The following is a 7,142-nucleotide window of genomic DNA, read 5'->3' as shown; positions in this document are numbered from 1 at the left end:
GTACCTAATCAACTGGCCCATTTTTGAACGTTTCGGTTAATAGCGTCGCCATGGTTACACAAAACGTTCCAAAAAATAAATACCGCTGTAGTCCCGAGCGTCACGATTCCGACGGTGTAACATGTGTGGGGGTCCTTCTTGCGGTTTTGGCCGCATTACGCGCAAAAAAAGTGGAAGATTAAGATATAAGAATAACTAGAAAATTCCCGCGGAAATTTTGATGGACTGGCCACCTGTGCTGTGAACCTCGGGCCCGGTGCGCCAACGGCTACCGCGGTAGCACCTAGCAAGAAAGCCTCAAGTACGGAAAAGGTTGATGCAGTCCCATAGTGTCCCCACATCATGCCAAGTGTGTATTTGCCTTTAAACTTGAGTAAATTAGCTAAAATGCAAACATGCTAACATGATAACGGGTACCGTGCTAACACGTAGCAAAACAGCCTCAGGTCCTGAAAAGCTTGGGGCAGTCCTACAGTGTCCCTACATCATGCCATGTGTGTATTTGCCTTTAGACATGAGTAAATTAGCTTAAATGCTAACATGCTAACGGCTACCATGCTAGCACCTAGCAAGAGAGCCTCAAGTTTAGAAAGTGCCAAGGTTGTCCTATGACCTCCCTACATCATGCCCTGTGTATATTTGCCTTTAGACATGAGTAAATTAGCTTAATTGCTAACATGCTAATGGCTACCATGCTAGCACCTAGCAAGAGGGCCTCAAGTTTAGAAACTCCCAAGGTTGTCCTATAACCTCCCTACATCATGCCATGTGTGTATTTGCCTTTAAATGTGAGTAAATTAGCTTAAATGCTAACATGCTAACAGTCATCATGCTAGCACCTAGCAAGAGAGCCTCAAGTTTAGAAAGTGCCAAGGTTGTCCTATAACCTCCCTATATCATGCCATGTGTGTATTTGCCTTTAAACGTGAGTAAATTAGCTTAAATGTTAACATGCTAACAGTCATCATGCTAGCACCTAGCAAGAGAGTCCCAAGTTTAGAAAGTGCCAAGGTTGTCCTATAACCTCCCGACATCATGCCATGTGTGTATTTGCCTTTAGTCATGAGTAAATTAGCTTAAATGCTAACATGCTAACGGCTACCATGCTAGCACCTAGCAAGAGAGCATCAAGTTGAGAAAGTGCCAAGGTTGTCCTATAACCTCCCCACATCATGTCATGTGTGTATTTGCCTTTAAACGTGAGTAAATTAGCTTAAATGCTAACATGCTAACGGCTACCATGCTAGCACCTAGCAAGAGGGCCTTAAGTTTAGAAACTGCCAAGGTTGTCCTATAACCTCCCCACATCATGCCGTTTGTTTATTTGCCTTTAAACGTGAGTAAATTAGCTCAAATGCCAACATGCTAACAATCATTATGCTAGCACCTAGCAAGAGAGCCTCAAGTTTATAAAGTGCCAAGGTTGTCCTATAACCTCCCTACACCATGCCATATGTGTATTTGCCTGAAGACATGAGTAAATTAGCTTAAATGCTAACATGCTAACGGCTACCATGCTAGCACCTAGCAAGAGAGCATCAAGTTCAGAAAGTGCCAAGGTTGTCCTTCAACCTCCCTATATCATGCCATGTGTGTATTTGCCTTTAAACGTGGGTAAATTAGCTTAAATGCTAACATGCTAACAGTTATCATGCTAGCACCTAGCAAGAGACCCTCAAGTTTAAAAAGTGCCAAGGTTGTCCTATAACCTCCCTATATCATGCCATGTGTGTATTTGCCTTTAAACGTGGGTAAATTAGCTTAAATGCTAACATGCTAACAGTTATCATGCTAGCACCTAGCAAGAGACCCTCAAGTTTAAAAAGTGCCAAGGTTGTCCTATAACCTCCCTATATCATGCCATGTGTGTATTTGCCTTTAGAAATGAGTAAATTAGCTTAAATGCTAACATGCGAACGGCTAACATGCTAGTACCTAGCAAGACAGCCTCAAGTTTAGAAACTGCCAAGGATGTCCTATAACGTCCCTGCATCATGCATGTGTGTATTTGCCTTTAAACATGAGCAAATTAGCTTAAATGCTAACATGCTAACAGTCATCATGCTAGCACCTAGCAAGAGAGTCCCAAGTTTAGAAAGTGCCAAGGTTGTCCTATAACATCCCTACATCATGCCATGTGTGTATTTGCCTTTAGACATGAGTAAATTACCTTAAATGCTAACATGCTAACGGCTAACATGCTAGCACCTAGCAAGACAGCCTTAAGTTTAGAAAGTGCCAAGGTTGTCCTATAACCTCCCTACACCATGCCATATGTGTATTTGCCTTTAGACATGAGTAAATTAGCTTAAATGCTGACATGCTAATGGCTACCATGCTAGCACCTAGCAAGAGAGCCTCAAGTTTAGAAACTGCTAAGGTTGTCCTATAACCTCCCTACATCATGTCATGTGTGCAATTGCCTTTAAACGTGAGTAAATTAGCTTAAATGCTAACATGCTAACGGGTCCATGCTAGCACCTAGCAAGAGAGCCTCAAGTTTAGAAACTGCCAAGGTTGTCCTATAACCTCCCTACATCATGCCATGTGTGTATTTGCCTTTAAATGTGAGTAAATTAGCTTGAATGCTAACATGCTAACAATCATTATGCTAGCACCTAGCAAGAGAGCCTCAAGTTTAGAAAGTGCCAAGGTTGTCCTATAACCTCCCTACATCATGCCATGTGTGTATTTGCCTTTAGATGTGAGTAAATTAGCTTAAATGCTAACATGCTAACATGCTAACATGCTAGCAATTAGCATTTAGCCACAGAGAGACTTCAGAAGTTTATGTAAAAAATTAGCCATCAATCACGTTTCTACGTGGCCGTATGGCTGAGCTACAAGGCTGTGAAAAGTCTGTAAATTCTCATTCTTTTCACTGGCATGAGCTGTTCTAAAAATAGCCCAAATGTCCCTAATTTTTTGAACCATTGATTTTTGCGTTTTTCAAACGCGAATAGCGTCGCCATGGTTACACAAAACGTTCCAAAAAATAAATACCGCTGTAGTCCCGAGTGCCACGTTTCCGGCGGTGTAACATGTGTGGGGATCCTTCCTGCGGTTTTGGCCGCATTACGCGCACAAAAATGGGAAGATTAAGATATAAGAATAACTAGAAAATTCCCGCGGAAATTTTGATGGACTGGCCACCTGTGCTGTGAACCTCGGGCCCGGTGCGCCAACGGCTACCGCGGTAGCACCTAGCAAGAAAGCCTCAAGTACGGAAAAAGTTGATGCAGTCCCATAGTGTCCCCACATCATGCCAAGTGTGTAATTGCCTTTAAACTTGAGTAAATTAGCTTAAATGCTAACATGCTAACAATCATTATGCTAGCACCTAGCAAGAGAGCCTCAAGTTTAGAAAGTGCCAAGGTTGTCCTATAACCTCCCTACATCATGCCATGTGTGTATTTGCCTTTAAACATGAGTAAATTAGCTTAAATGCTAACATGCTAACAGTTATCATGCTAGCACCTAGCAAGAGAGCCTCAAGTTTAGAAAGTGCCAAGGTTGTCCTATAACCTCCCTACATCATGCCATTTGTGTATTTGCCTTTAGACATGAGTAAATTAGCTTAATTGCTAACATGCTAGCACCTAGCAAGACAGCCTTAAGTTTAGAAACTGCCAAGGATGTCCTATGACGTCCCTGCATCATGCATGTGTGTATTTGCCTTTAAACGTGAATAAATTAGCTTAAATGCTAACATGCTAACAATCATTATGCTAGCACCTAGCAAGAGAGCCTCAAGTTTAAACAGTGCCAAGGTTGTCCTATAACCTCCCTACATCATGCCATGTGTGTATTTGCCTTTAGACATGAGTAAATTAGCTTAAATGCTAACGTGCTAACGGCTACCATGCTAGCACCTAGCAAGAGGGCCTCAAGTTTAGAAAGTGCCAAGGTTGTCCTATAACCTCCCTACATCATGTCATGTGTGCATTTGCCTGTAGACATGAGTAAAGTAGCTTAAATGCTAACATGATAACGGCTACCATGCTAGCACCTAGCAAGAGGGCCTTAAGTTTAGAAACTGCCAAGGTTGTCCTATAACCTCCCCACATCATGCCATGTGTGTATTTGCCTTTAAACCCGAGTAAATTAGCTTATATGCTAACACGCTAACAGTCATTATGCTAGCACCTAGCAAGAGAGCCTCAAGTTTAGAAAGTGCCAAGGATGTCCTATAACGTCCCTGCATCATGCATGTGTGTATTTGCCTTTAAACATGAGCAAATTAGCTTAAATGCTAACATGCTAACAGTCATCATGCTAGCACCTAGCAAGAGAGTCCCAAGTTTAGAAAGTGCCAAGGGTGTCCTATAACCTCCCTACATCATGCCATGTGTGTATTTGCCTTTATACATGAGTAAATTAGCTTAAATGCTAACATGCTAACGGCTAACATGCTAGCACCTAGCAAGAGAGTTTCAAGTTTACAAAGTGCCAAGGTTGTCCTTCAACCTCCCTATATCATGCCATGTGTGTATATGCCTTTAAACGTGAGTAAATTAGCTTAAATGCTAACATGCTAACAGTTATCATGCTAGCACCTAGCAACAGACCCTCAAGTTTAGAAAGTGCCAAGGTTGTCCTATAACCTCCCTACATCATGCCATGTGTGTATTTGCCTTTAGACATGAGTAAATTAGCTTAAATGTTAACATGCTAACGGCTAACATGCTAGCACCTAGCAAGAGAGCCTCAAGTTTAGAAACTGCCAAGGATGTCCTATAACGTCCCTGCAACATGCATATGTGTATTTGCCTTTAAACATGAGCAAATTAGCTTAAATGCTAACATGCTAACAGTCATCATGCTAGCACCTAGCAAGAGAGTCCCAAGTTTAGAAAGTGCCAAGGTTGTCCTATAACATCCCTACATCATGCCATGTGTGTTTTTGCCTTTAGACATTAGTAAATTAGCTTAAATGCTAACATGTTAACGGCTAACATGCTAGCACCTAGCAAGACAGCCTGAAGTTTAGAAACTACCAAGGTTGTCCTATAACCTCCCCAAATCATGTCATGTGTATATTTGCCTTTAAACGTGAGTAAATTAGCTTAAATGCTAACATGCTAACAATCATTATGCTAGCACCTAGCAAGACAGCCTCAAGTTTAGAAAGTGCCAAGGTTGTCCTATAACCTCCCTACACCATGCCATATGTGTATTTGTCTGAAGACATGAGTAAATTAGCTTAAATGCTAACATGCTAACGGCTACCATGTAAGCACCTAGCAAGAGGGTTTCAAGTTTAGAAAGTGCCAAGGTTGTCCTATAACCTCCCTATATCATGCCATGTGTGTAATTGCCTTTAAACGTGAGTAAATTAGCTTAAAGGCTAACATGCTAACAGTTATCATGCTAGCACCTAGCAAGAGAGCCTCAAGTTTAGAAACTGCCAAGGTTGTCCTATGACCTCCCTACATCATGCCATGTGTGTATTTGCCTTTAGACATGAGTAAATTAGCTTAAATGCTAACATGCTAACATGCTAGCAATTAGCATTTAGCCACAGAGAGAGTTCAGACGTTTATCTCAAAAATGAGCCATCAATCACGTTTCTACGTGGCCGTATGGCTGAGCTAAAAGGCTGTGAAAAGTCTGTAAATTCTCGTTTTCTATGTGCTGTTCTAAAAATAGAACAGCGATTCCCTAATCAAGTGGCCCATTTTTTAACGTTTTCGTTAATAGCGTCGCCATGGTTACACAAAACTTTCCAAAAATTAAATACCGCTGTAGTCCCGAGCGCCACGTTTCCGGCGGTGTAACATGTGTGGGGGTCCTTCTTGCGGTTTTGGCCGCATTACGCGCGCAAAAAGTGGAAGATTAAGATATAAGAATAAAAAAAATAACTAGAAAATTCCCGCGGAAATTTTGATGGACTGGCCACCTGTGCTGTGAACCTCGGGCCCGGTGGGCCAACGGCTATCGCGGTAGCACCTAGCAAGAAAGCCTCAAGTACGGAAAAAGTTGATGCAGTCCCATAGTGTCCCCACATCATGCCAAGTGTGTAATTGCCTTTAAACTTGAGTAAATTAGCTTAAGTGCTAACATGCTAACAATCATTATGCTAGCACCTAGCAAGAGAGCCTCAAGTTTAGAAAGTGCCAAGGTTGTCCTATAACCTCCCTACATCATGCCATGTGTGTATTTGCCTTTAAACGTGAGTAAATTAGCTTAAATGCTAACATGCTAACAGTTATCATGCTAGCACCTAGGAAGAGAGCCTCAAGTATAGAAAGTGCCAAGGTTGTCCTATAACCTCCCTACATCATGCCATGTGTGTATTTGCCTTTAGACATGACTAAATTAGCTTAAATGCTAACATGCTAGCACCTAGCAAGACAGCCTTAAGTTTAGAAACTGCCAAGGATGTCCTATGACGTCCCTGCATCATGCATGTGTGTATTTGCCTTTAAACGTGCGCAAATTAGCTTAAATGCTAACATGCTAACAGTCATCATGCTAGCACCTAGCAAGAGAGTCCCAAGTTTAGAAAGTGCCAAGGTTGTCCTATCACCTCCCTACATCATGCCATGTGTGTATTTGCCTTTAAATGTGAGTAAATTAGCTTATATGCTAACATGCTAACAATCATTATGCTAGCACCTAGCAAGAGAGCCTCAAGTTTAGAAAGTGCCAAGGTTGTCCTATAACCTCCCTACATCATGCCATGTGTGTATTTGCCTTTAGACATGAGTAAATTAGCTTAAATGCTAACATGCTAACGGCTACCATGCTAGCACCTAGCAAGAGAGCATCAAGTTGAGAAAGTGCCAAGGTTGTCCTATAACCTCCCCACATCATGTCATGTGTGTATTTGCCTTTAAACGTGAGTAAATTAGCTTAAATGCTAACATGCTAACAATCATTATGCTAGCACCTAGCAAGAGAGCCTCAAGTTTAGAAAGTGCCAAGGTTGTCCTATAACCTCCCTACACCATGCCATATGTGTATTTGCCTTTAAACGTGAGTAAATTAGCTTAAATGCTAACATGCTAACAATCATTATGCTAGCACCTAGCAAGAGAGCCTCAAGTTTAGAAAGTGCCAAGGTTGTCCTATAACCTCCCTACACCATGCCATATGTGTATTTGCCTGAAGACATGAGTAAATTAGCTTAAATGCTAACA

Source organism: Doryrhamphus excisus, chromosome 4 (genome assembly GCF_030265055.1).
Source record: "Doryrhamphus excisus isolate RoL2022-K1 chromosome 4, RoL_Dexc_1.0, whole genome shotgun sequence".
Taxonomy (NCBI): Eukaryota; Metazoa; Chordata; class Actinopteri; order Syngnathiformes; family Syngnathidae; genus Doryrhamphus; species Doryrhamphus excisus.
Note: the sequence above shows the minus strand (reverse complement) of the source record.